This window comes from Lissotriton helveticus, chromosome 5_1, assembly GCF_964261635.1.
Source record: "Lissotriton helveticus chromosome 5_1, aLisHel1.1, whole genome shotgun sequence".
Taxonomy (NCBI): domain Eukaryota; kingdom Metazoa; phylum Chordata; class Amphibia; order Caudata; family Salamandridae; genus Lissotriton; species Lissotriton helveticus.
In genome coordinates, this window is record NC_136065.1 from 1,233,628,279 (window position 1) to 1,233,656,253 (window position 27,975).

The 27,975-nt window shown below is 44.4% G+C and overlaps 1 pseudogene; it reads left to right on the forward strand.

Moving 5' to 3' along the window:
- The first annotated feature begins 33 nt into the window (after window positions 1–33).
- LOC144752611 (galactose-1-phosphate uridylyltransferase pseudogene) lies at window positions 34–27,975 on the forward strand (annotated as a pseudogene).

A 27,975-nucleotide genomic window follows, 5' to 3' on the forward strand; every position in this document is an offset into this window, starting at 1 on the left:
GAAACATGTAGTTATAGCATTTATAAACGCAAAATGGAAGGGCTCCGGCAAAGAGAGTTAGAGAGGGCTGCTTCGGAGGCAGAAGAACTACTTAATGATTGCATTATTAGAGGGGAACCAGCTGAACAATATATATTAGATCTAATAAAAGCTAAAAGCGAAGCTGAAGATGAACTAGCAAACAAAGCGGCGGCATACTACACAATCCGAAGGGAGAAGTGCTATGAGTACAATGAAAAAGTTGGGCATGTACTCGCGATGCGCACCAGGCAGATAGCGGCGGCAGGGACTGTAAGGGAAATCAGAGATGGAAATGGTAATCTGCAAACAGATCCTGAAGAGATTAGGGAAGTATTCAGGAAATACTATCAGTCCCTATACGACCATCAATATTCCTGTAGTAATGAAGAGATCAGGGAGTATTTGGAGAATATCCCAACGGAGAGGGTTTTGGATGTAGATGCAGATGGATTAGAAAGGGAGCTAGAGGTGGAAGAGATCAAGGAAGCTATGGGTAGACTCCCCTCAGGAAAGGCTGCTGGCCCGGACCAGATACCTTTAGAATTCTATAAAACCTTCTGGGGTATGTTGGCTAAAGAGTTAACTAAAGTGTTTCAAGCTGCGCAACTTGGTGAGTCCATCCCAAAGTCGTGGGGGGGTGCAGATATTGTCTTAATTCTAAAAAAAGGTAAGCCACACACGGAGCCTGGGTCATACCGCCCTATCACATTAATGAATAATGACACCAAAATATACTCCAAAGCTCTGGCAATGAGATTCGCCGAGGTGATAAGTGCCCTAGTTAGCTCAATTCAACATGGTTTTATCCCTGGAAGAGGAACAACTCACCACATCAGGAAAGTCATAACATTATTCGATGCTGCCGGGGTCACAGGAGACCCGATGGCAGTAATGCTGCTGGATGCTGAAAAAGCGTTTGATCGGGTCTCCTGGGACTATTTGTGGTATTGCTTAGCAAGATCTGGGTTCAGGGGCGGTTTTATAAAAGCTTTGCAAACTTTATATAAAGAACCAGCTGCGGCGTTACGAATCAATGGTGGCGTTACGGGTCAATTTATGATCAAAAGAGGTACACGGCAGGGGTGCCCATGTTCCCCCCTACTCTTTGCCATGTATATGGACCCATTGATTCGTAAGCTTGATTTGTCCCCAGAGATAACTCCGTTTCCAACACTTTTGGGACCCTGTAAGATATTGGCGTACGCTGACGACGTGGCGGTGGTCACCCCGAACCCCACGGAGGCAACTGTTTTTATTGAAGAAGAGGCCCGTAGATTTGGACAGATATCGGGGTACGCCCTAAATGCTTCTAAGACCCAGATTATTATAAATTCAGCGACAGTCTGTGACGATAATCGGGTGGTCCAGGCAGGGACCTATCTTGGAATAAATATCTCAGCTGATATAAACAATTTGGTGGGAAATAACATCGCTCCTATTATAAGTAAAACAAAGAGAGATTTGGATCGCTATGAAAATTTACATCTATCATTAGTAGGTCGGGTCAACATAATTAAAATGATGATACTGCCAAAATTTTTGTATATATTTAGGGCGATTCCACTCTTCTTTGATAATAAATGGTTTAAAATATGTGAAGAAATGATCAATCGGTTTATATGGGCTAGAGGAAAGACACGCAGGGCATTGAGATATATGTCTCTACCGCGGGAGCGTGGGGGCTGGTCTCTACCAGATTTAAGAGTGTACTATTGGGCTGCCGCACTGCAAAATATGTTGGGACTGGTTGGGGGGGCTGATGTGGATGGATGGGATAATATCGGTTCACTTGTTATTTATGGTTTGGTTTTGGGTAAAAATGTTGAAAATATTTTTCTGAGATTTACTGAGGAAAGTTACTATAAAAAAACACGGTTTAAGACTATATTGGCTGCTTATTACGTTTGGAAGGGAATATCAAAAAAGATAGGAATTGGGAAATATAATTTCTACACTAGGTTTAAAAATAATCCTTCCCTCCCTAGTATGGTTTTTTCAGGTGCTGTATTTCAAGATTGGGAGAGACGAGGGATAAGAAAGATCGGAGATATTCAGGGCCCCCAAGGTATATTACAGTTTGTTGAAATGCAGGATAGATACACTTTAGATACAAAACATTTTTTTAAATACCTCCAAATAAGGAGCTGTTTAATAAATCGGAAAGGAGGGCCTTTGGGGTTCGATAGAAATGTATTGCTGGACCTTATAGAAGTAGGCTCCGATTGTACTATAAAGAGATTTTACTTAGAGATGACAACATTAAAAAAAGATGATACGGAGAAATGGATCAATAGGTGGTCTGAAGATTTGGGAATAGCCAATAAGATTTTTTCAGAGTCATTAGAGATGGGAATAAAATTGTTGTGTTCATCATCTTTGCAGGCCCAACATTATAAGATCCTATATCATTTGTATTATACGCCTAGTAAAATTGCTCAATGGGGGGGTCTCTCGGGAACTACTTGTTTCAGGTGTGGTAGTGCAGAGGCGGATTTAATACATATTTTTTCACTCTGCCCACATTTAGACAGTATAAAACAGGACATTGAGAAATTTCTGCAAAACGCACTATCAATCACAATAGAATTGAATCCAGCAGTAATGCTATTAGGAGTTAATCCCGAGGGCCATGTGAACAACGGGAAAAATTTTGTATTCGTTGCAATGGCTATTCTTAGACTGTTAGTGGCTTCGGCATGGTTGGATCCTAATCCTCCCACATATCATCAATGGCTGGGTAAGGTATTATCTATACAAAAGTTAGAATCTGCAGTGTATGCCAGGAGGGGGAAAAAGGGTAAAAAACTTGGTTTGCAAATATGGGAGCCCATCACGCGATGGAAACAAGGTCCCGATCATTAAATTGTGGATTGCCAGGGGGGGGGGGAATCTGAGTGTGTATTGTATAGAAACTTTATGCATCTAGTGTATATATGCTTTATCTTTGGACAAACTGGGTATCAATTGGTTTCGCATTGTTTGTGTTGCTATTTCTTTTTTCTTTTGTATATGCCTCTATGAATTTGTGTTGTTTCGTATGGATTCCTACTGTGTCCTGCCCATGATTAAAGGGGGAAAAATGGGGGAAAACTCTTTAATAAAAATATTTAAAAAAAAAAAAAGGAAAAAATCAAAATTTTTCCCGCTCACGGGTGCGGTTACGAAATTCCAGCTGGACTACCCACTCGAATGGTGTGACACTGATCTACGCTATTTGGGTATTGTTATATCCCTAAATAAGGAGGAGACACTTAGGCCTAAATATGGTGTTGCCATTACTAAGTTAGCCGATAATGTCTCACAATGGATGTCGTTGCCTCTGTCTATGGCGGGTAGAGCGTCACTCATAAAAATGGTGGCGCTGCCTCGCTTTTTATATCTATTTCAAAATATTCCTTATTATCCTGCCGCATATATTTTTACTAGGCTAAGATCAGAACTCCTTCGACTATTTTGGGGGGGTAAGCAACCACAGTTACGATGGTCAATTCTGACTCAGCCTTACGAGAAGGGAGGCTTTGATGTGCCAGACTTCGAGGTCTAATAAATAAGTGCTCAGACGCAATATACGTACCACTGGATGAATCCTACACCTTTTATGCCACAACTGGCGGCAGAGGATTGGATCGCACGTCCTCTTCCTCTCAGCGGGATGATTCAAGGTACGGTGGAAGTTACAGAATCACCATCCACCACGGTAACATGCACGGTTGATGCGTGGCGTAGATTGGCGAAGATCCTTCGAACTCCGCTGTTGTATTCCCCTGTAATGCCACTCACATACCACCCCCGTCTATCGCTACTGCAGGAGACGGGATCTCAACTAATGTGTAGGCGTAATAAGATTGCCACATGGGGTGACCTGTTCCTCAACGGGCAATTTCGCACTAGGGAGCAGCTGTTTCAGGGACTGCAACCAACCCCCTTAGAGGTATTTTATTACATCAGATTGCGTCAGGGGCTGAAGGAAGTGCTGATACACTTTCCGAACGAACCGGAGGTAGTGTTACCGTTGCATGCTATGCTGCTGTCGGATGGCCGCCATCTTGCTTCTAGATTGTATAATAATATCAGGCTACAGCGCATGGGGCTGGAGAGTCCGGCGTGTCAGTTGTGGAGTTTGGATATAGGCAAGGAAATTACTGAATATCAATGGAATTATTGTTGTACTATCACAGCCAATATATCTCCTAGTAGTAGGCTCAAAATTAGACACTACAAAGATTCTATTACACACCAGTTCGGAAGCTGAGATTCCAGTTGCCAGATATTGATAGATGTGACCGATGCTATGCGGAGAGGGCGGGATTCATCCATCTGGCATGAGAGTGTCGGGGGGTGTATGACTACTGGTCCCAGGTGTACGAAGCATTACAGATCATGACAGAGGGGGTAGTCAATAGGGACCCACTAGTAATGCTGTTGGGATATACACTGAATATACCTAAGCCCATTTGGAGGTTTATGGACGTTGTTCTACTGCTTGCAAAGAGGAGGGTTGCATGCCGTTGGGGTAGGGGGAGAGCCCCGAAGTTTAAGGAATGGTTGGATGATGTAGTCTACTGTCAGGATCAACACAATATTTATGCTGATTTACTGCCTGTCCGGAACAAGCCGAAAGATATATGGGGTCCTCTACAGATATATCTGATGAACAATGCAACACCACATGAAGGGTCAGAGGATGGCAGCCAAGGAGTTGGGTTATAGGTAAAAAACCCTCATGGCTCTGTCTCCTGGCGCTGATGGAGGCACGCCACTAATTCTCTTTACTGTATAATGTTATGAGATGCTAAAGATTTAAAGAACATGTTATTGAAGGATGCTATTCAACTTCATCTGTAATATTAGTTTAGATGCCCTGAGGTTTAAAATGTACGACCTTACACAGACTGTATCTAACTGCGGCGAGAAAGGGCACACACATATTTTCTATTTGCTCGGATCGTTAGCTCGGAAAAATTGACCTATCAGCTTGTCAAATGAATGTATCTGGTATGACTGTAACCACTTTGACTGTGTTTGTTACTTAAAAACTGATAAATAAAGGTTTAAAAAAAGAAGGATCATTAGACCTGACTAAACTTGGCTTAGTAATGATGGAACCGATTTCATCTGCAGTCAGGCATTGTTTTAATTTTGTGCTACAGACAGACTGCATTTAAATTGCCACGCACATTTTGGTGCAAGTTAAAAAACATGGCACATGAAAAACATGAAAGTGAGGCCTATTCAGTCTGAAATGCTTTTGCTGAATTAACATGTGTTTTTTTCAGTGTAGAGAAAAGTGGCCTTTTTAGCTGTGAAGATTAATAGAATGTGTTTCTCTCTTCCCAGCTCATTCCTTGCAATCTAAATAATGCACCAAACACTACACAGGGGCCTAAATGCTTTTTTGCATGAAAAGCTATCTAACACACTAATGCATGTTGCTTTGTGCGCTCTATTAACTGTGTGTGCTTTTAAATTTTACACTAAAGCATAAAAATGCTATGTTACACATTGCACATTTATTTTGCATGTTGTCATAAATAATAGAAAAGCTGCTTGAAACTAATAGCTTGGCTAGGTAAACATTTATAAGGGGTATTAGTATGGAGTTGGGAAATATAATGGGCTGATTTACATGAAATTAATATTCTCTTTGTGTCTGTTTTATTTTTGGGGCCTACCATTAAATGGCTGCCTGTGAATCCAGCAAGGCTATGACTTGTAAAGAGAAGGGTGCATGCGCAGACTGAGCTAGCTTTCCTCATGACAAGAAGAAGTCAAGGACATCTTGAACTGTACATTCATGTGATTGCGCCAATGTACCAGTTAGTTAAAATATCCGTCCTACTGCGCTGTGAAAGGAAGGAAGAGAATTAGAATGAAACATTTTTCCTAGTAAATGTTGCAAACGTTTATAAATGTATTTATTCATGTATGCTTCTTTTGTTAAAACTGGTATAGTCAGGATTTTAGAATGAGTCAGGGTAGTGAGAACTCTTGCCATCATGACTGACCAAACACGTACAGGTTTTCCTGAAGATGCCACATCTTTGTGTAGTCTGCCAAGAATTAGAGTATAAATAATGACCTCTCTGGTGGGGGGTTGGCTTTTTCTTAGCTCAGCTGGATTCTTGCTCATTTTGGTTTAGGCTTTGCTTCATTCTATGGGTTAGGTACAAGATCGTCACGGGTGCAGCCTTGGGCGTCCGAGGAGAGTCAGGGGGAGGTTTCTTGCTTCCACGTCATATTTTGGCACGGCAGGCCACATTCCATTGAGGTCTTTTGAAGGAGGGGCTGTTTTCCTCTTTAGACACAGACAGACAGAGAGTGCAGCTGATTAAGATAGAATTAGATGCTAAACTTTAAGGGGCAGATTTATGATGACTGGCGCATCCCCAGGGATGTGCCAGTCATCCTACGCCGCTGCTCCGCCACCCATGGTGTGCCGCATTTACAATGCGGCGCACCATGGGGCAAAAACGGCACAGATGCATGACGCATCTGTGCCGTAAAAGTGGCGCATTGCTGGAGCTGCGTCGCAAGCACGACGCAGCTCCAGCAAGGTTCGGGGGTGCCCCATCTCCACAATGCTGCGTCAAGACCTATGCCTGCTTCAAGCAGGCGCAGGGTTTTGACGCAGCATTGTCCTGAAAGTGACTGAGTGAAATCTCATAGATTTCACTCAGCCACTTTTAGGAGGCGTTCCTGCGCAGGAACGCCCCCCCCTGCGCAGTAACGCCTCCTTATGGCGCAGGGCTTTACAACGTGACGCATCTCCTAGATGCGTCACGTTGTAAATAGGGCGCATTGTTTGCGCCGCCGTTGCGTCAAATAAAGTGACACACCGGCGGCGCAAGGCCTTCATAAATCTGCCCCTTAGTTTATGCTTTGACTAATTAATTAGGTCTGAAAAGATTTATTTGTCTTATGCATTTATTTCTCTTAATGGGAGATTTTTTGCAAACTATTTAATTATTGATTAGCTTTGCAAGACTACTTTTCTTAGAAACTCTTTAAGAGTTTTGACTGAAATTTTGCGCCACATTTTCTTTTTTACATGTGATGCTTATATGCAGACTGTAAATGTTCTGTATTAATGCTATTTTTCCTGTTTTCCAAATTCTGTAACCTGATTGATATTTTACTAATGAATAAAGGGTCAGAGAAAAATTAACTTTTGGCTAGAAAATAAAACCCTTTAAAATACTCAACAGGTCTCTTTATTGGCTTGAAATAATAATTGCATTTTTGACTGTTCAGGTTCATTTAAATCTCCTGAAGGTAATACGTGGTGTGAAGGGCCCAACACCTTTTCAGCGGTAAATTAGAGGTAGCATGAGGGTTTTACATTGAGAAATTACCAGAAGAAATTACCGTTCCATCCGTAACATTTGTACCCACAGAATACACAGGAGGATCTGCATTGGGGTATAATTTTATGCCAGGTTTCTCTTGTTGTGGCCAGACCAAAAGTGATTGTTCCACTTTAGTAACATACATTTTCCCACGTGTTTTGCGTTCATGGAAGTTCAAATCAGCGATAAAATACCCAATAAGTTGTAGTTGATGGCAAGTATAGCCACTTGGTGAGATGTCAGGGTGTATGAGTTCTATGTTAGGCCAATTAGAGCAAACAAGATCATGAGACAGAATGTTATACCATGAGCAAGAATCCACTAATACTTTTGTAGAGATTCCTTTAATGATAACAATGCTTGAAGGACATTTTTTAGTGCTTGTCTCTTTAGTTAAACAAAGTATGGTGTTCACATCATAATCATAATCAGATAATTCTTTGTATTCTTGGATGACAGTAACTCTTCTTGGAGCTGACCTACAAACTTTAGGAAAATGTCCTTTCTTGTTATATCTGGCACAGACTTTTTCCAAGGAAGGACATGACCTAGAATTCCCTAGATGATAACTACTTCCGCATCTGAAACAATAAACACTATTCCACCTGTTGTCAGGTTTTTGCCACTTATTTTTAGATTCAGTTTTCTCATAGTTTTAATTTCTTTGAATTGGGAATTTTTTGCTTTTATCAATTTCTTTTTGTTTGTCGGTTTCCTTGATGACAACATGTATTGCCTTATTGCACGATCTGATTTTGTCAACAAATTTTTCTGAATGCTCAATAGATTTTGCTTTTTTATTAGCTGCATTAAGAGACGTGTCTGAAGTTGTCCACAATCTTTCTTGTTTTTTTTATTATTGGTACGCATGAGAATTTGGTCTCTTAAAACTTGGTCATAGTTGATGTGTTGAAAATCGCATGTAACTGCTAAAGCTCTCAAAGCTGATACGTAATTGTCAATAGTTTCATCTGGTTTTTGTGTCCTTGAGTTGCTTTTAAATCTCTCCATGACTATGTTTATTTTCTTCCCATAACAAATGAAAAGTTGTTTGGAGGCAATTTGTTATACATTTAAATTAGATGTATGAATCAAAGGGGGTACATTTTTATATTCCTTAAGAGCAATACCTCCCAGACAATGTTTGAGTAAGGCTAATTTACTGTCTGGTTCACATTCTTCCCCTTCTAAAACATCAACATATGCAAGAAACATTGCCTCCCATATGTCCCATTCAATTTGCGGTTTACCAGGTAAATTGAGAAAAGATGGAAGAGCTTGAATGCCTGACATGTCTGTTCATAGGAAGAATTGCTTATATTCCTTGCACTCCAGCCCTTCCAATAATGCTAATTATGGTTAATAATGTGTGCGTGTCACAGAAGATATGAAAGTATTTAAATGGTAATTACCATGACACGTGTGATAACATGTGGGTGTGTCACAGAAGAAATACCCACATAGACTCCAGTCACTATTCAGTCAATTGCGCTCTTAACCCCTTCGACGCTCATGACGAGCCCAGCTCGTCATGGAGTTTCCATTGGTTTCAATGGAAATTACATGGAAGATCATCAGGTACCCTTAGCATCCAAGTGGTTAACAATTGAGCCGATCTTGCAGTGATGAAATACTCATGAAAATGATGGCAGATCGCGTACAAATTCCGCAGCCGATCACACAGTGCTGAAGAAACCGGGCTTTACAACAGCGTTTGTTCAATGAGGAAGGAACTCAATGAGTTAACCCAGTGTTGATCTTTACGCATATAACAGCCAATAGCAATTTTTTTTGTTGAAAGATTATGCGCAAATAGTTTCAGAGTGGACGTTCAGTCAACCATTAAAATTGCAGATATTGTTGAAAGAAGGTTTGGTTGAGTTGGATGTACATGTTTTACTGAGAATGTCAGATTACATTCTCACATGACTGAGAAAGATAATGTGAATTTACAGAAAATATGCTCTCATTTAGCTTCTGGAGCACCTTCCAAACCTCTATGGGACAAGCATGAGAAAATAGTTTTCTCTCAAACATGATTCATGATATCCAAGCAGGAGGCTTTTTCAAATGGTAAAATCACCTTAGAAGACACCACAATTCCTAAAATGAGTATGGTACCATCAACAAGTGATTTATAATGTAACTAAAGTCTTAAAACCTTCTATTAACTGCAATGCTTTTTAATGAGGTGCTATCATTTATATTGGTCCCAAGATGGCTGCCAACACTTCTTGGATGAAGTGCTGACAGCCAATCAGATCTCACAATGAGATGTGTTGTTAGGCTCTGCCCAGATATATATGTACTTTTTCCTTTAATTTCTAAAAAACTACTGAACAGATTGACACCATTTAAGAGAAAAGGCACGTGTCTGAACTGAGTCCTACCTCTTTGCCAAATTTTGTGTAATTCCGTTCAGCAGTTCGGGTTGTAGCTGTGGCTAAAGGTCCCTATGGAAAATTGCATGGGAAAAACAAGTTTTGTGACCCCCCTTTTTTCTCGGCCCCCACTTCACAAATCACCCGAGACTTTCAGGATAGGAGCGGAGCGGATCTGGCCATTAGTTTTGAAAATTTTGTGAAGATTCGTCAACCGGCGCCAAAGTCATCCCAAATAGAATGTTGCGAATTTCCTATGGAAAATAGGTCCTAACTATATCTACCTACTGGCGACCGCCAGTAAGTAATATATCTAAATATATATCTATATCAATGCTCGAAGGTGTCCACCTTTGAGTAGCACGCAAACAGCAGCTTGGTTTATGTATAGGTGAGGACGGGGATCCACTCGTAGACGCCGCTCCGTACGGGATCTGCCCGACGCGTTTCGAAGCTCCATTTGCTTCTCTTCAGGGGCTTTAACGGAAGCGGTGTGCGCAACCGCCGACCCACTTCCCCATTTTATATATAACACACCCACCGATGGGAGGCTCAAATGAGACTGTGCATTCTGGGAAGTGTGGTCCGGGAAGCACACAATCAAGTCCTGTATGGACTCCACAAGTGGGCCCGTCCTCGATTCCAAGTACGACTGCTGCTTCACTATAGTGACCCCCAGGGTGCCGGGGTGGTGCATACTCCGCGGCTGGACGGCCGCGTATAAATCAATGCTCGAAGGTGTCCACCTTTGAGTAGCACGCGAACAGCAGCTTGGTTTATGTATAGGTGAGGACGGGGATCCACTCGTAGACGCCGCTCCGTACGGGATCTGCCCGACGCGTTTCGAAGCTCCATTTGCTTCTCTTCAGGGGCTTTAACGGAAGCGGTGTGCGCAACCGCCGACCCACTTCCCCATTTTATATATAACACACCCACCGATGGGAGGCTCAAATGAGACTGTGCATTCTGGGAAGTGTGGTCCGGGAAGCACACAATCAAGTCCTGTATGGACTCCACAAGTGGGCCCGTCCTCGATTCCAAGTACGACTGCTGCTTCACTATAGTGACCCCCAGGGCATTCTACAAATGCCCCAAAGCTTTTGGAAAATGCACTCGGCAGCCAACTAACATCAGAGGCATTTATTTGACATGGAAACCAGCCACTGTTCCGATTTAATATACTTTATGTACTGAGCCCAGTGGGCTCTGCTTAGTGCCTTCCGCATAGTGCGTCAAATTTTACCATGCATGATGAAACATGCTGTTCTGGTTTTGGCACAATTGTTACTCACATTGAGCTGCACTCCGGATTCTGTCTTTCAGAACATTGTCATACCCTCTAGTGGGTTGCTGAACTCTGCCGCTGGTCTACAGCGCAAGGTGGCTGGACAGGATTATTCGTGAAACAATTCCCCAGACACACAGTCAATCTGTACCATGTGACCACTGGATTTAATTTTCCAAACAAGTTTATTTTTCTTTTTTACATTTATCAGCAATTTTTTGAAACACAAGCACAAACAAAACCACTGTCAATTCAAAAGGTTCATATATACAGTATCTACAAATGCACACATTTACAAAAAAAAAAAACTAATGCCCCAAAGATTTTGAAAAATGCACTTGACAGGCAAATAACACCACATGCATTTATTTGACACAAAAATCAGCCAGTGTTCTGATTTAAAATACTTTGCCATCGTGTTTCAAGGCTTCTGCCTCTTTTTTGTAGGCAATTCCAAGTTGCGGTGAGCAGATTCCAAATCCTGATTTACCATTATTTATGTACTGCCCCCATTGGGCTCTGCTTAGTGCCTTCCACATAGTTCGTCTAATTTTACTAAAGCTACTCACATGGGAAACATCCTTTACAACGCAACTTTTACCACACAGTGCCTTTACGACGCAACTTTTACAATGCAAACCATTACAACGCATTGCGCTGGGGGCGCTCTAGGATAGGGAATAGGTTTAATTTACTATCCAACACCTTCCTTACTATCCACGGGGACTGGAGTTGGAATAGTAAATTAAACTATTCACTATCCAGCACCCCTTAGCGCTATGCGTTGTAAAGGCATGCGTTGTAAAAACAGCGTTGTAAAGGCATGCGATGTAAAAGCATGCGTTGTAATGTCATACATCCTACTCACACTGTTGAAGCCCCACTGACTGTCAATATAAGATCTCTTCCTACGGAAAAGGCTGACAGCTTCCAACAGTATGCTGGAATGCTTGCTTTTTATTGCTTAGTTATGTAAAAAAGATGCTTTAGCCTTAGAACGTTTTTGGCAAACTTATTCATGCCTCAGAACCTTTATTTGCACTTTGCACTTTGTAGGCATTATCAGATTGATTTTTTTCAACTTTATCTATTTGATCATTATGATCAAATTCTAAATGTTGCAATAAATATTTCACGTTAAAAATAAAGTTAATTGAGGACCTTCGCGCGCAACCGAGATGGCCACATGAGCACAGGGCTCCCGAGACCTTCGCCACCTCCCGCATCTATCCTGAACATTATCCTGATTATGACGATGGGTTATTGAAGACGCAACCCAACTGATATAATAGCTGCTTTCAGAAATCGAGACATGGCCAGCCTGCTTGTTGCACAATTCCGCCAGCCTGAGGACCCTTTTTGTGGAATCAGCTGCGCTATCCCAGCGCAAGGAACCTCTTTCCCTGTTGCCTCCGGTCCCCCCCGCCGCCGCTCACCATTCCAACTAGCGGCCGCCGAGCGGGGGGACTACGGTGCCCACAAGCCCTTGCAACATTGTCCCGCCTCCCTGAGATGATCACAGCGGCCGGAGGCGCATCAAAAGCCCGCGCTTCCTCCGCGTTGCAGGAGCACGCGGCAGCGACCGGGGCGAGGACCGGGCAAAGAGCGGGCCCTCTAAGGCCCTCTGAGACCAGATGAGCCAGGGCTGGGCCACCTCTTTTCAATCTGGACTTTTGGAGAGGATTCCTCCATAATACATCAGTGAGCTGACATTTCTTCTCGCTTGTAAGTTTGTCTAAGCCCCTAATGACTATGCTATCTTACTCAGGGCTGTGTTAACACATTTGTGACTTGTACTAGGTTTGATTTGGTGCATACCTGCCATATATTGTCATCTACTGGACTGATTTACATCATGACTTCGATTCTCCCTAAAGAGAAATCCTCATTGCCGGGGGGGGGGGGGAAGAAAGGAACTCTAGACAGTTATGTTATTAGATCCAACGCAGGTATTGATAAGGATATGGCCTTGGCGGAGCGATGGGCCGAGAGACGCCGCTCTGTTGAACTTATGAAGAATAGGCGTTCTTCTTTGGGCCCGCTGCATTTAGCTTTCTCGTCGCCCCCTAGTCTTCTTACTAGCACACCCCCTGATAGTATGGGACTCGAGGCTTCGCCTAATGACAGTATCCCACTATTATTACGGGATAGATCACCCTTACCAGATATAAGTATTTCTACATCTTATTGTACCCCAATACCGGAGGTGGAAGTTATAACAGTTACGCCGTTGCGATCTGTAGAGATTTTCCAAATAACTAATAAATCTCCCAGGGGGGGACTCAAGAAAAACAAGGCTACTTCAATTCTCCTTGGTAATTCAATGAGTTATTTACCCAATGTCCCATTAACACCAACTATAGATATTCCTCCTCACCACCCAATTGAAGTAACACCTTGTAGTGATTTGTTGGGAGGCATTGAACAATTAATACAGTCTCTAATACTCCCTCTAACTGAGAGGTTAAAAAGAATAGCTCAGCAGTTGGGGAATTTAGAGCAAGCATTTGGGGAAATTAAAGGGGTGATTAAGTACTTACCAAAGACTATAACAGTGTCTCCAATTATAGGTCCATCTCTAGATAAAACTGTTCATAAATCTGTTCAAAAGGGAATACAAGGTACCAAACAGGACAAATCGAAAGCCCTGAAACCCATGCCTCCTAAAACATCACGGCAAAAGGATGCAAGAATTAGCGATAAAGAACCTGTGGGAACTGTTACATCTAAACAGATAGTAAATACGTTTAAAGTCAATGGTAGTAAAAACCCTGATAGGGTTCCTGTCTCCAAGATACCGAATGTAGAACTACCCCCGGAAGCAGTTCCGTATGTGGTAGTCCTCATGGGAGTGCCTGTTTTGGAGGGTAATAAGAGAGAAGATTAATTGAAGCCTAAAAATAAAGTCATATTCTGGCTTAAACAGAATAGACCCCTTCCGCTAGATATGGACGGTGAAATCCTGCATGTGAGGCGTCTTCCTTGGCTGGGCCATAGAATAAAGGAAATTACTGGGGATATCATGGGAATTAATTTTAGAGATGTTAGATCAGTTAGATACATCTTAGACTACTTCCCCCTAAACGTAGGTAGTGCGATTATCCCACGCAAACTGCCCTTTTTCTACCCTAGAGCGCCATTAATCATAGAATCTTACCTCGTAGCTGGGACGATCGTTCTGGGCCTCCCTTCCAACACCAATATGATGGCATTAGGCCCCCACTCCAGCATCAGAACGATTGTGTAAAACCCCCATATCAATATCAGGAGGACATTTTTGGGCATTGTTATCAGCATTTAAATGACCGTGTTAGGTCCCCATTCCAACACCATCTGATCGTTCTGGACTTCCATCTCAATGTTGGGATGATCGCCCTAGGTATCCGTTTCAACAACAGGAAAATCGGATCAGGCCTCTATTCCAACAATATAATGATCGCTGTAGGCCCTCTTTTATACATCAGGGTGCCTGAACCCTGTATCCACAAGCAGGCCAACCGTGGGAATATCCCAGGAAGAGACAGTTAGGTCATCCACCCCGGACACCTGGGGGAAATATGGGTTATATACCTGTTATGGGGAGATCAAATAGGTTTCTGGCCCTTTCCGGTCTAAACGAATGTGATTGACTGTGTGGCGGAAAGGATACAACCATGATGATATGTCAAAGGAATAGGACTCTTGTACAATACATCCTGCAAGATTATGTAACAAAGGTGAATAGCCGAGTAGAGAAAATGCACAATAAATTAGTTTCACCTAGATTGGAACCGGAACTTATTAAAGAAATTGCTTATGTGCCCCTACCTGGATTAAAAACCAATGTTGGGGTTGGGGAGGAAACTGAGTCAGTTTTGACTGGCAAGAATGAATTAATGCATGAGCTGGAAGATATGGGGCTTGGCTTTGAGCCGCATTTACATGGGGCAAATATTGAAAATGACAATCAAGTACCAAAAGTGAAAACGCCTAGGGTGGAGGAAGGACCATTGAGGTTTGTCTCCTGGAATGTATGTGGGTTAGAGAACAAAGTGCACAATACTGTCTGGGGAGATTTTGTCCAAAATATCGACATTCTTTGTGTACAAGAAACCTGGCTCTTGGATGAGAAACACCTTTCTGGTTTTAAAACTTTCCATGTCCCCGCAGTCCGCTCCTTGTTTGGCAGACATAAAGGAGGAATTTGTATTTATGTCTCAAATCTCCTGAATGTTGTTAAAATTACCAGAAGGAAAAACACGCATTATTACCAGATGATCTCAGTTACCCTACATCATCGTGTCGAGTTACTAATAGTTAACTTCTACAACAATATAAGTAATGGGGATTTTCCAGAGGTTATAAGCAGCCTGCAAGGGGATCTAAACGCTGAGAATCTGTCGGTGGAGTTAAATAAAATGCTGGTATGGGTAGGGGATTTTAACTTGAATATCTGTAACCTAGGAAGTTGTGGGTTCCAGGAATATGGCAGGGGGGAAAATGTGAGTAGGTGTCATTTTATGCATTCTGGAAAAGGAGAGGCATTAAATAACGTGTTGGCCAAGTTTGATCTTGGTTTCGCCAACCTAATGTGTACACCTAAGGTGGAATTTACCCCAACATTTCTAGCAAGAGGGTGCCACTCCACTATAGACTTTGTAATTGTGTCGAACTGTTTTGCACATTGTGTAGTAAATTTTGAGATCCTGTCAGTCAGGTTAAGTGATCATCTCCCTCTTAGTATGACCTTGAACATGGGAGAGTTAAGTAGATTTACTACTATTGAATCACTTACATGGACACAAAACATTGCTATAGCTAGTTATAACGGGCTGACACTTAAATGGTGCTCTGTGGACCCAGTTAACAAATTCAAGGAAATAATAACCTTGGCTCTATCAGAGATTTTTGTTTGTTTGGATGAGAGTAGTACGGAAGAACAAACCCTGGAGGCGTTTGGTAACATTACAGGGGTGATTCAGGATAAGCTTACAAGGTCCCAGAGAAAGAACCATCATGGAGGGGGGAGGGGTGGTTTGACTCTAGGTGCACTAAGGCATATGCGGCCCTTAAGGCTGCCCTGAGCCTTAAACTGAGGGACCATGTGGCTATTAGGCACTGTAGGAAGGTGTATACTCAGGCAAGGTCCCTGAGAAAAAAGGAGATCAAGGAGCAAGCTTGGCAACAACTGTTGACTGCCTCACAGAGTAGAGACCCTAGGGCTTTTTGGGAGGCAGTCAATGCACCCTTTTTTTCTAAGAAGGAGGCAGAAAAGCTAGATATTGCTATTGATGAAAAAACCTGGATCGATTTCTTTACCAAGGTATATAAAAACGGGGAGGAGTCATACATGGATGATGAAAACTTTAAAGGGTGTGTAGAGAGAAGGCGTGCTTTTCACCCTTTCACCATGGAGATTACCCTTCAGGAAGTACAGATGGCCTTATTAGCCAGTAAAAATAATAAAGCCCCGGGACCGGATGGGATCCCTAATGATATTTATAAGCTAGACATGGATGTCTGGGCCCCACTGTGTACCCGAGTCTTACAGGCTTGTTGTGCGATAGGTTTCATTGGTAAATGGTCAGAATCGGTTATAAAACTGATATATAAGAAGGGGGACAGGGATAGCCCATCCAACTATAGACCAATTTCATTATTAGATTCCCTCATGAAAATGGTGGGGAGGGTGGTCTTAAATAAGTTACAGTTGTGGGCTGGTGAACATGACATCTTGAGCCCAGTACAGTATGGCTTCCGTGAGGGGATGGGCACGGTAGAGCAGGTCCTAAATTTCGTTTTGTTACAAGCTAAATACACAAGGGCAAAGGAAGGTCAACTATATGCCATCTTTGTTGACCTTTCCGCTGCATTTGATTGTGTGATACATGCTAAGCTTTGGCAAATTCTGGAAGAAATTGAAGTTGATCCTGCCATCGTACTTTTTCCTAGGCAACTTTATTCGGGGGCAACTGCAAAAGTCAGATATGGGCTGAGGGGGGAATGCACAGGCTCCTTCAGAATAGAAAAAGGGGTACGACAAGGCTGTGTATTGGCCCCTTTTCTTTTTTCTCTTTATACAAATAAACTGGAGGAGGAATTGGGTGCTTGTAAAATTGACTCCCCAAAATATGGCAAAAAGTCCATCGTGTCGCTCCTGTATGCTGACGACGCAGTTTTAATGGCAAGAACAAAGGTAGGAGCCCAGAAAGCCCTCGCCAAATATCTTGAGTTTATGAAAGAAAGGGGCCTAATGATTAATACCAAAAAATCTTACGTAATGCAGTGTGGTAAGGGCCGCGCTAGCTGTAAAAGTCTCAAAGCGACAGGGCTCGTAATTGAACATACTAAAACCTTTCCATACCTTGGGGTCACAATTGAGGGTTCTGGCTCCTGGGGGCCTGAGATTAAGAATAGGACCTTATCTTTTAAACGTACCATAGGGGCCCTAAAGAACTTTGCAGCTAAGTTGGGTAAAAGACACCCCGAGATTATGCTAAAGATCTACATATCTAAATGTAGAAGTGTTGCGTTATACAGGGCAGGGATTTGGGGGTATCAGGACGCATCGGCGATGCAAATTGAAGAAAATAATTTTTTCAGATACCTCCTTGCCCTTCCGAAAGGTGCTTCAGTTCTTAACTGCCACCAGGAATTGGGGATGGACTACTTATTAGATTTGATTAAACTGCAACCTGTTTTACTTTGGCGTAGAGTATGGGTGTCAGGGGATCTTATCCTAAATCAGGAAATTATAAGAGATGTCATGGGCCTCGGCAATGTGAAGCGTATAAACTGGCTTGAATATATCAGGAAATTATTCACTGATATTCAAAGACCCGAGTTTTTCAGCACTCCTGCCTCAATTCAGAATATTTCAAAATCAGAATTGAAAGGGCTATGTATGGCCCATTTTGAGCTTCTTTGGTGTGTAGGTGAAATGACAAAAAAACAGTCAGGGATCATCAATTGTTACTGACCACCAACAGAATCCAGCCGTACCTAGCAATGTGCAATCTGGGATTTGATAGTTTTCTCTTAACAAGATTTAGGTTCAATTTATTCGACCGGTTAGTCTCATTTCCAAATAAAAATGACTGGTCTAGAACCTTGGCTGTTTGCCCATGCGATAGTATTTCTGTACAATCTACATTTCACGTAATCTTGTTCTGTAAATTTTATGAAAGTGAGAGTAAAAGGTGTATCAAACAGTACTTGAAGCAAGGTGCCTGGAGACAATGCCGTCCTGCGTTTCTTACTTTGCAGCAATTAGGCAATGCAACTTGTATTATGGTCATGACTGGCTTTTTAAAAAGTGTTTTTAAAAAAAGGAACTTAGTAATTAGCGAACTCGTTTGAACTGATTTAATACTGTTTTAATCTAGTGTTATTTATTGTAATGAAATGGTTTTTATTGTTGTGTATATATATGAATGTTGCTTTTATGATTTTATGTAACAAAAATCGAATAAAGCTAATCAAAATCGAAATCAGAAATCGATTTGGACTCCGGGAACCGTAACTACGGCACTTCGAACTTTCGTGGCCTGCTCCATGACACTGCCTGGGGCTCGAGTTAAAGTAATTGAACAACAACTGCCTACGGGGTCCTGCTCACGCACCGGAGTTAACTTTCAGTTTCGTTTTTGGCTCCTCTGCCCTCTCCTGCCTCGAGACCGCTCTGACAACCCGGGATGCAATTTGACCCCGCAACTCCACTGTTTGATTGCCGTCGAGTGTATCTGGTCATGTGACATCGGGCTGGAACTTGTTTCTGTGGATCCCGGTGGGTGAATTGAGAGGAGTCATTTTTACCAGGTCTCGAGGGCCCCTCTGGGGCGCAACACCCAATATGGCGGGCAAACCCAAAAGCGAGAAACGGAAGACCAAGACCGTTCACCGGGGGGGCTCTATTCAATCGAATATCATGGATCGTTACACTCATCCCAAGAGGTCCCCCGGTGTTACGAGTAGGTCCCTGGGAGATACGGGAGATGACTCAACGGCGGTGGACGACTTGACCCTGCATGATGTCATGGGCGCCATTGCTAGTATGAAGACCTCTATCGGCCAACAATATGAGGCTCTTGCCCTAAAGCTTGACACTGTGGCAATCGATGTCAACTTGATCAGGGCGGATTTATCAAAGACTAACGAAAAAGTTAAATCCTTGGATTTGAAGACCTCCAGCCTTACGACTGATGTGTCCGATTTACAGACAGAGGTTCGCAAACTGCGATCCTCTAATGATCTCTTTTCTCGTCGGCTGGAGGATTTTGACGGTCGGGCCAGACGCAACAACGTATGTATTATTGGGGTCCCTGAAAAACCGGAAGACCCAACCGTAGATCTCCTTGTCGAGGACCTCATCCTAAACCATCTTGCCCCCAAAGGCCTGAGCAACTTTTTTTCGGTGTAACGCGCACACAGAGTGCCGGGCAGAAATCCAAAGCTGGGCGCCCCTCCGCGTCCCATCTTCGCCCGAATTTTTAACTTTAAAGATAGAGACGCTATCCTGCAGGCGTCGCGGGTGGGCTGCCCTATGAAGTTCGAAAATACTACGGTGAGCTTCTACCCAGATTTCACCCAGTTCGTTCAGAAACAAAGGATGGGGTTTCAGGGGGTGAAGCGACGATTGAGAGACATGGGTATGAAGTATGCGATGCTCTTTCCATCTCGGCTGCGTGTAGAATACGAAGATCGGATGTTTTTCTTTGACCTCCCTGAGAATGTGAGTGACAGGCTCGACACGTTGCCCATGCAGCGGGATCCCCCCCAAACATTCTGAAGGAGCTGTAGGTGGCCCATTGGAACAGGAGTGAGCAGTGATTTCGGATTTCTGGATATTGTACACAACTGGCAGCTGTGGTTCGATGACTTTTACAATTGCACTATTTGTGGTGGACTACCCAGAGGTGGCAGGGGGGTGAGACTCTTTCCTCCTCTGGGTTTCTTTTTGCAGACTAGTTTAATGTTAGGGCGAGGTGGCTTTTGAGTCTAACGCAGGGGTGCAGTGTGGGGGGGTATGTTTTGGGTATTTGTTGGGGGTGGGGGGGTTTGTTTGTGTTTCACTCTGTTTCAAGGCAACGCATTGTTTAACTTCTAGACCTGGGTGTTGTGCTCGCTGTGGGGCGGATTCTGCATTTATTTCCTGGGATGGGGGTAGGGGGCTGAGGTTATTGTGCTGGAACGTTAACGGGTTGGGGGACAGGATAAAACGTGGTGTTGTGCTGCAGCTACTGAGGCGTCTCTCCCCTGATGTAGTGTTAATGCAAGAGACACATCTGATCAGAAATACATGCCACGCCATGAATAGGCGAGGCTATCGTCTCCTGGCACATTCTGGATTTACTACTGGTTCTTGGGGGGTGGGTATCATAGTCAGGGGTTCCCTCCCCCTGGAGGTTGACAATATAATCCTTGACGACATTGGGCGCTATGCTGCTCTCACTGGTAGATGGAAGGGGAAGACTGTCTCTCTGCTTTCCGTTTATGTTCCTCCCGGCCTGCATACTGCGACCTTCGCTGATTTGGGGAGAGTAATTCTGGGGCTCCGGAAGGCATTCTGGTGATGGGTGGAGATTTCAATTCTGTCGTTCCCGGTGGGGAGGACCGTTACCTCCCCGGAGAACTCATGAGATCGCAGTCTTGGTTGGGTGGTTTCTTGGAAACGCTGGGACTAGTAGATTGTTGGAGGCTACTGCATCCGGGACAGTCGCAATACACCTTCCACTCTGGTGCTCACGGCAGTCTCTCTAGACTTGATTATGTCCTGATGCCGGCAGGGCAGGCCTCTTCAATCAGGGAAGTCAGACATCTGGCTAGGGGTATCTCAGATCACTCCCCATTGTGGCTTATGATGGATACGAAGATGGGAGCCGAGGGTCGTGTGGCCCCTATTAATCCTTGGTATCTCTGCGACCCCAAAACCTGGGCGGAGTTGATCAGGTCTCTGGATCATTATTTTGCCGAGAATGTGGGGTCTCTGTCCTCTTCTGTTTCGCTGTGGGAAGCTTTCAAGAAGGTTATCCGTGGCCAGGCGCTGTCGTTGATTGCTGGCGCCAAGAAAAACAAAAACGAGGCGGTAGTCCGCCTTGAGACCGAAATAGCTGAGTTGGAAAGGGATTTGGAATTGGGTATCACTACGACAAGATTCATCTCCTCAGTCTCAAACAACTTGACTATAGGGCGTTGGTAACAGATGCTGCTAGAGTCATGAGTAGAGAGCAGCAGGGACGTTTATATGATGTGGGAGATAAGGCGGGGAAATTGATTGCTTGGTTGGATAGAAAGGAGAGGGCGAGTCGTGTGGTCCCTGTGGTTGAGAGAGTGGATGGAGTGAGAGTGACTGATTCTGCCGAGATTGTGGAGTGTTTTGCGGAATATTTCAAAACAGTGTATTCCCCAGTATCCGACAGACCAGAGGAAGACTCACATCTGCTGTTACGAGACATTGCATTGTCGGATTTAGATAGGGAATTGATGGACGCAGCACTTTCCGTTGACGAGGTGGCAACTGCTATTCGCTCTGTACGCTCGGGAAAAGCTATGGGCCCTAACAGTCTCCCCATCGAGCTCTATAAGTTGCGTCCTGACAAAATGGCGCCGTATCTGTGTTCTATGTTCCTGGAGTCGCAAGACGTTGGCTCCCTCCCTCGTGATCAGCAACTTGCGACCATTGTGGTGATTCACAAGGAGGGGAAGCCGCTGGATCACTGCGCATCTTATAGGCCTATTTCGCTTCTTAATGCGGAGCCCAAGATCCTCGCGAAATTGCTGGCAAACCGTTTGATAACGGTGATTAGCGACCTGATCCATCCGGATCAGTCAGGTTTTATTCCACATAGTAATACAGCATTGAACTTGCGGCGCTTGCATGGCGTTCTTGCGAGAGCAGCGTCACTGCGTGAACCGGCCATCTTGGCTTCCTTAGATGCTACGATGGCCTTTGATATGTTGGAATGGCCGTATCTCTGGGCTGCTCTTGCCAAGTTCGGTTTTGGTCCTGGTTTCATTGGCTGGGTAAAACTTTTGTACGAGGAACCATTGGCTCAGATTGTGGTGAATGGTCGGGTTTCTAAGTCCTTTCTTCTTGGAAGGGGCACGCGACAGGGATGTCCGCTGTCCCCGCTTCTTTTTGCCCTCGCCTTGGAACCCCTGGCTGCTTGGCTGCGGTGGGAGCCATCGATGAGCGGTATTCGGTGGACCCCGGATTTTGAGGACTGATTATCACTCTATGCGGACGATATTTTGTTGTACCTCACGTCGCCTCGAAAGACGCTGATCGTATTGTTTGATGTGTTGAACTCGTTCGGGAGAAACTCCGGTCTTCTGATTAACTGGTCCAAGTCCTGTATCTATGTACTCTCGGGTGACTCTCCTTCTTTGCCGCGCGGTTGTCCCATACAAATGGTGCAAACGGGATTTAAGTATCTGGGGGTCTTTATCACCTTGGACCCCGTGGTCCGCTATGATCGTAATCTGCTTCCCCCGCTCCAACAATTAAAATCCAATGTTGTGGCCTGGCGCAGACGGCCATTATCCCCCCTCGGGCGTGCAGCTCTTGTCAAAATGATGTCTTTGCCGCGGTTTTTATACGCGCTGCAAAACACACTTGATGTCATTCCGGCGAGCTACTTTCGGGAGGTGGAGAGTTTGCAGAGACAATTGATATGGGGCGGACGTTCGCGTATCGCCCTCGCCAAGCTGATGCTTCCCTGGTATGATGGTGGTATTGCATTCCGGATATAAAGCGATACTATTGGGCTTCTCAATTGGGCGCGATTAATCATGGAATGTACGGTCCTGCGTCAAATCATGCGTTTGAAATGGATAAATGGCTGTTGCCGGATGGCGATTATAACAGGGCACTTTACACCAAATCTGCTGGGAAGAAACTTTCGGGACCCACTAAGATAGCGGTGCGGGTGCGGCAATGTGCTAATGCGGCAATGGGATGGAGGGATCGACTGACTCGAGCGACTCCGCTCTATGCTTCTGAAAGATTGGGCAGCCTGTGGAAGACGAAAGGTTTCGAGAAATGGGATATGATTGGTATCTGCAGGGAGAGTGATATCTGGGCCAAAGACAGGGTTAAGACTTTTGAGGAGTTGAAAGTAGAGTATGAGTTGAGTGACAAGGAATTCTTCCGTTATGCGCAGACTCGCCACGCACTGAGTTCGGTTTTTCCTGCAGGTATTGTTATCCCGGAATCATCTCCACTTGAAGATCGAGTGCTTGATGGATACGTTCCTGACAGCACTATTTCTTTGATATATAAGAAATTGATTAATGATCGAGTTGATTTGTTGTTCCAACTTAGAGATGTTTGGACTAGGGATGGTCTCGAGTTGGATGACGAGGACTGGCAGTCGGCGATATCCTCACCAAAGGAGGTCACGATTTCGGCTCGTCTCCGACTCGTACAGCTTAAGATCCTGCACCGGATCTATGTGACCGGTCCTTGTCTGATTCGTATGGGATATTCTGTGGATGGGTTGTGTAGGCGTGGATGCGGTTTAACCGGTACTTTTCTCCACATAATTTGGGAATGTCCGGAAGTGGTAGGGTTCTGGAGTCAAGTGCATGATGTGATGGAGGAGGTCACGGGCATCGCTCTGTTGCCTGAAGCAAGGCATTGCTTATTGAATGTTTGGGAGCCGATTGATTATGATGTGGTGCAGACTCAGTGGGGGACCCTTGGGAATATGGTTGCCGAGAGAGATATCGCACAGTTGTGGGGCTCCCAGACACCGCCCACGGTCCTGGCATGGAACGAGAATATGGACTGGTGTATGTTTAGAGAGGAAACGGTATATGTGGCGCACGGCAGACCTAAAAAGTGGGGTAAAATCTGGGGCCAATGGAACTCCTATTGGAGTGATATATGTGCACCTCCCCTTGCAGATGCTCCGGATGTTCCATCTTCCCCCTGACCTTAGATTCCGAAAGATGCATTAGCTTTAATGTTTTATGATTCTGAATTTCCCCTCTGCTCCCCTCCCTCCTGCATTGATGATTTGTATCAAATTGTAATGCACTTCCTCCCTCGCAAAGCGCTTCTCTATCTGTACTGACGTTTATTGCCTTGTTTGCTTATGTTTATTTGATAATAAAAAGAAATATAAAAAAATAAATAAAGTTAATATAAAGTGAATATACAAAAGCTATGTTATATTTTATTGCTAAACAGGCAGCCACAAGTGCAGTTACCTTGCAGACAACAGAGTCATGATTTGATAGGTGCAGCAGATGCAGTAGCTCCAGGCCAAAAAGTTGTCAGAACTCCTCAAAACACTTAATACAGTCTATATTTTACTACTAAAAAGGCCGACACTTGCAGTTAAAAGGGGCTTGATTTCAATGGTGCAGAAGGTGCAGTGGCACTGGGGACAAAAGTTGGCATCACTCCACTAAACACCAAATAGTGCTATAATTTACTACTAAACAGGCAGTCACAGTCCAGTCAGGCAACTGGGTCATTATTTGAATGGTGCAGTGGCACAGTTCAAAAGCTCTAGGTACCCTACTAAACACCTTAAATTGCTATAATTCACTACAAAACATGCAGTCACAAGTGCAGTTACCTTACAAACAACAGGACCATTATTTGAATGGTGCAGCAGTTGCAGTGGCACTGGAGCAAACGCTCTCAGAACTCCTCTAAACAGTTAAAATTGCTACATTTTACAACTATACAGGCAGCCACAATTGCAGTTAACTTGCAATTAAAAGGGGCTTGATTTAAATGGTGCAGAAGGTGCAGTGGCACTGGGGACAAAAGTGTCAGGGACTGTCCGGGACTATGTGGGGAACACAGTCAGGGACTTGGGCAAGGACTGGGAACTGGGTAGAAAACGTACACAGGAAGAGGAGTACAGCGCTGCCCAGGAACATACAAGGAGTCAGAGGAGAAAAAGGGATTCAAAGGGGAAGCCTGTACAAGTGAACAAGATGGGTAAGACTTAGAAAGGAAGGGCACTCACAAAGCAATTTAGCATTCAGAATAACTACACCCAGGACGGACGTACAAGACATATATATAATACAACATTAACAATAAAGGGGGGTGTGGGGTAAAGCACTCAGGAGCTCCACATGGTAAGACTGAAGCTCAGTAAGTTTCTTACCCGCAATTGCTGTTACAGATACTGACGGCAAATACCCACATGTAGGATATGCATGCAAAGGCAGGGTCTGTGGAGCTTATACCTATAGTGATGTTATAAATGTAACTCAAAGACAAAACTCACAGTGAACAAGAAACACCACCTAGGTAGTCAGCTGAGCCCACGGATCCTGGGGATCAAACAGGAACGCGCAAGGCAGTAACAGCAACGGAGTAGAACTAAACACAAGCACAATAGACAAGTAGCTAGCAAGGAGGAGTGCTTAACAGGAAAGGAAGAAAATGACAGGGCACACTTGGCAGAAAACAGGTAACAAACATACAGGGTAACAGAAGTAAGACAGCAGAATAGAAAGACAGCAAACTAGAACTGGAACCAAGGAAATGGGAAGTAAGGCAGGGACTGGAAACGGATATACAGAAGGGGAGGCTACAAGGGTATACAAGAATAGTGCAGGTTAAGGAATCAAGAAAACAAAGAAGCATAGAAGGCAGTATTGGGCAGGAACAAGAAGGGAGGTAATGCTCAGGAGTCAAGGCAGCACTGTAGGCAGTGCTGGTTCAGGAACAGGGAATTACTAAAGCTTCAAGGAGTCAAGGTAGCACTGCAGGCAGTGCTCGTTCAGGAACAGGGAAATTACTAAAGCTCAGGAGTCAAGGTAGCACCACAGGAATGCTAGTTCAAGAAACAGGACATAGCTACAGCTCAGGAGTCAAGAGAGCACTGCAAGCAGTGCAAATCAGGAACAAGAAATAGCTGAAGCCCAGGAACAAAAAATAACTATAGCTCAGGAACGCAGGAAACAAGAGCACTGCAGGCAGTGCTAATTCCGGCACAAGGAATAGCTATAGCTCAGGAACTCGGGAAACAAGGTAGCACTGCAAACAGTGCTAATTCAGGATAAGGGAAACTGCTGCAGTTCAGGAACAAGGAATACTAAGGCTCAGGGGTCAGGGTAGCACTGCAGGCAGTGCTAATTCAGGAACAAGGAAAACAGCAGCAGGTCAGGAACAAGGCATAGCTAAAGTTCAGGAACCAAGAACAGCAAAAGCTCAGGGATCACTGGAAACAAGGATCGGTCTCACCAGTAAACAGCTACAATGACCAACCTTTGCCTGAAGGGAGCTGGGGCTTAAAAGAGCTCACAGTAACCACATGCAGCTGGTGTGAGCAGGCTAGCAGCAGCCAGCCACAGGTGAGCTAAATTCCTCCACCCATCCTTGGCCTGCAGGGGTGGAGACAAAGCAGTGAGCAGGGAATTCTGGGTAATGGAGTTTCAGGCATTAGTAGGTTGGCTTTAAGTCTAAGCAGGCTGGCTTTCACAAAACCCGGCATGGATTGGGAATGGATGTCAATTCCCAAATGATGTCCAAATGCCTGGAAGTCAGGATATCCATACAGGGGAGTATTTGGAGGCATATTAGAACACTGAAAAGCCCCACAATTCAGCCCCCTGGTGGTGGGCACGAGAGCACAGGGAGTAAATCGTGACAGTAAGTTATCATCACTCCTCTAAATACCTATTATTGCTACATTGTTCAACTAACTAACTAAACAGGCAGTCACAAGTGCAGTTATCGAGCAAGCCTTTCTATTCCTGGAATGTCTGAGCACCAGCATGTGCATTGCAATCCACTGTGGGACGAATGGGTGCCCATATCTGCACATCAAATGAAAAGGCTATGGCAAGGTCAGCTTGAGAAACTAGCCCAAGAGCATGTTCCGCGCAATGATCCTTCCAACCCGCTCTTACCCTGGAGCAAAGAGAGCCAATGGAGAGGTGAATCCCCTGTACGAGAGCACATACCTTGTTCAGAATTACTTCACGGCCCACCAGCCAGATGTTTCAGAACCTGGTGATGGTTTCTACCCATTGCTTAGAACGGCATCGGCCAGAGGAATCAGTCATGTGTTTCCATCCTTGGTCTGATATAACTCTCCCTCGTCTGACACCCCCTGAAATAGGAGCTGTGATTGACAAGAGGACAGCAATCATGAGAGAACAGAGAGAAACTTGCCTACAGGTGTGGATATTTGAAAACAAAGGTGCAATGATGGGCTGCTCAAATCCTCAGCCACACTGCCATATATGGGCTAGGAATTTTTTGCTGAATGAAGCCAAGGTGGATGATTGTACCCAGAGTATCTTAGGAAGCCCCAGCTACCCATGAGGGGGGATTATGGAAAGCTGGAAGCCGCTCAGAAGGATCGCATCATTTTGATAGCGAAGACTGAGTGGTGGTTGTCCTTATTGGGTAGTTTGGCCCTTCCAGACCCTCTTGCTGCCTCGATGCACTGTGTTACGGCTTCAGGATTTCAGCGACAAGGAGCGAGACAGTCTGACTTTCGTCATGAAAAGGCTTTTCACAAAGTATGACATTCTCTTTGAGATCTCCTTTCCCTATTCCTTGGGATGGCATGGAACTCCCACTGGACCTCACCTTAGGGAGGATTGTACTCACTGGCAACTTCATGCACATTACTACCCACTGCTCCTGTGCTCAGGTACTGTTCAGAAGTTCATAGTGAGCTATGAGATGCTGGCACAAGCCCAGCAAGACTTGATGCCAGAGCAGGCAGCTGAGAGCTTGAGGGATCTCCCACAAGAGCACTACAGACTGAAGCAGGCTGCAGCTGACAAGCAATCTCAACATTACGCTCCATGGCCCTCCACAGTGGGCAGCACACAGGCCCGCACCCTAACCAACATACCAGTTGAACGAAGGGACCTTGTGTTTTTGTCAGATACACCAGTTACAGGTGTTTGCAGCCAGTGGAGCCATGAGCACATTCTAGCTAAGAAGAAGAGGTGGCTTGAATCAGACGGCTATTGA